Here is a 2,880-nt window from a genome sequence, read left to right on the forward strand (position 1 = left end):
GTTTTCGTGAACTATGAAATGATATCCCGACAATAATTTAGAATCATCCTGTGTAATAGGAGAGGAGTCGGTTTAGTTGTATTAATGGGAAATTTATGTATTATTCTCGTAGATGTAATATTTAATTTGTCTCTCCTGTCCCGCAATTCAAAGTGAATTGCAGATTTGTGTTGTGCACGGGATATAGTCGTACGTGATCTGGCAAGAAAGTTGACGAACACATTGTGGTAAAAGTGTTACATACCTCTTTGCTGAATATCACTGTGGTCGCCTTCCAAGTACTCTCCTTTGGAAGCTATGCATCGATGCCAGCGCCTAGTTCACACTTCAGAACAATTTTGGGACTGGTTTTGTGGAATAGTCTTCAGAGATGCCGTTCTGTTACTCTTGATGTTATCAATGTCATCAAAATGCCTTCTTTTCAATATTTCCTTTATTTTCTGGAATAGAAAATAGTCACTGGGGGCTAGATCCGGTGAATAGGGAGTGTGTTTTGGCACAGTTATTTGTTTACTAGCTAAAAACTCCCTCACAGACAGTGCCGTGTGAGCAGGTCCTTTGGAACCATTTTTGTACACACCTTCCTCATGTCAAGATCTTACTTTAAGATTTTCCTTTTGCTCTTTCGATTTTCGCTTGATCTACTATGCTTCTGACGTCAGCCGACGATTTTCATGCACAATTTGACGAACTTTTGAAATGTTTTCTTCAGTGTTGCTCGTTGCTGGCCGTCCTGACCTCTCTTCGTCAGTGACAGTTTCTCTTCCCTCAGAATAACGTGTCACCACTTGTAAAGTGCTGCTTTCTTCACAGCAGTATCCCCGTAAACTTGCACTAACATCTCCTTGATTTCGCTCCCACTCTTGCCAAGTTTACATTCTCGTGATGGCACACCAAAGCACGCTCAGACAATAATAGACGCCACTCAGAAAAAGACTGTCATAGATCAACAACATCATTATGAAACATTGATATACCAACGTCATCAAACCATACTGAGGTTTCTGTCCACTGCTGCCACGGCAAGCACACCATGGCGAGTTTGCAAACTTTATTGTCAGACCACGTAATTATTAGAGAACAAATAATTACCTTAAGTAACGATGAGTGTCTGCCAATTAAAGAAGATTGGACCAATTTCAAGCGATGAAATTCTTGTGTTTCACAAATCAGTACACTCAGAAAATGTCACGTTTGTCAGATATCCAGGTAAAATGATAAGCGATCCGCGCAAGAGCGCTATAAAATCATTCACAGCTGTTCCATTATTAGGGCACAAAAGAATTTTCTACATTTGGTTTCAGCTTCTCAGTATGGTGAACATCATAGTCTCCCAGCTCCTCAAGGAATTTCCAATATTTTATGATTTCCGAATCCTAAAGAATTCCTTCACTGGTCTGTATTTTAAGCGAGTTGAATCAGGTCCACATTCTAATTGTTATGCTCCTAAGGCCAAAACGGAGTGTTTAGAATCCCGTGCCCCCCACCCCAAATAAGTCTGTGTAGAAAGAATTGTGCAAGCAGGAAGAGTTATTGTGCAGAAGGAGCTTGTCACACTCCTGGCTAGTCCGGAAGAAAGAAATACTGAAACCATATGTTGAAATATACGGTAGCTATAGAGATTGTAGCCAGGTTATTAGGAAGTTTCTGACGAGAAGTCAGCTATTAAATGTCCTAGCTCGAGGATATGCAAGGGCCATTCAATAGAGAATTGTCGGAGTTTCCACCGGCATTATGCCCATGGTCACTTCAGTGAACGGTGCACCAGCCCGTCGGCTGCAGGCCCCTTGTGATGTAGGGCACCTCATATATTTCGATGCAAGGCATTAAGGGGAAGACCTGAAGAGAGCGTCCAGGCTGTAGGGGTAGTGTAAATCTATCAGCAAAGGGTGGACACATTCAGCCCTGCGAAGCTGGCTCCTGTCCTGTGTTCAGGGCCGTAAATCTGACCACATGTCCATTTCTTTACTTTGCGCCGATTTTTATTTCTGTTTTACGACCGTTCAGATTGTAAATCTCTTTATTCTTAAGCCACATTTTATCTCCATAAAGGATATATAGCACTATGCATGGGAACCATTTGTAGTCTCTTAAGAATGTGAACATCATTAAATATTAGTACTATTAGAATATCTTTTAGTACAGATTCATTCCAGAATGTAACGCGTGTTTTATGTAACAAACCAACTACTTAATGTTTTCTACAATGCATTAATATACTAACCGTAATTCCATAGGCTATGGGAAATGTTATAAATTAACTTCAGTCGCAACAGTATGCGAACTGCGATATATTGCGCTATTGGTCTCTGGTACTCTGTAACATACACAAAAATATTTTAATTGGATAGGCTGGACTAGGCAGGATTACTTATCAGTTCTAAGTTACACAAAGGTATAACTTCTGTTGTCCCTTGCGAACCTTGGAAATCAGCGTTAAGTAAACGAATCGAATGAGTGAAGCTGGTCAACTGGAACGCTATTGACCACAAGCATTAATGTAGGAGTCAGCTTGTCTCTCTGTAATCCTTAGATTTGCAGTCGTATAATTTCAGTCTACCTTCCTCGCATTGCAAGATGGAGTAGGCCCTAGTATCGTGTATGTGTGTCCCTCTGTGCAACTCTTTAGTCACAGTGACATATCCTGACTCAGTGTAAACATACTGTCACCAAGTACCAACCCAAATTCGTACCTTCCAGTTTCCTGCCACCATTATTACCAACATTGTGGAATTCAAAACTACTGAGGCGGAAGCGATATTAACGTATTTTCATGCGGGTTCCTGAAAATTTAAGTTCATTTGATCATTAATAAATTCCCAGCTTCTTCAGGTAGCTCTGTAGGATTTAAAAGAAAAAGTTGGACCCAGTCCGAAATAT

This window comes from Cryptotermes secundus, unplaced genomic scaffold, assembly GCF_002891405.2.
Source record: "Cryptotermes secundus unplaced genomic scaffold, Csec_1.0 scaffold1788, whole genome shotgun sequence".
Taxonomy (NCBI): Eukaryota; Metazoa; Arthropoda; class Insecta; order Blattodea; family Kalotermitidae; genus Cryptotermes; species Cryptotermes secundus.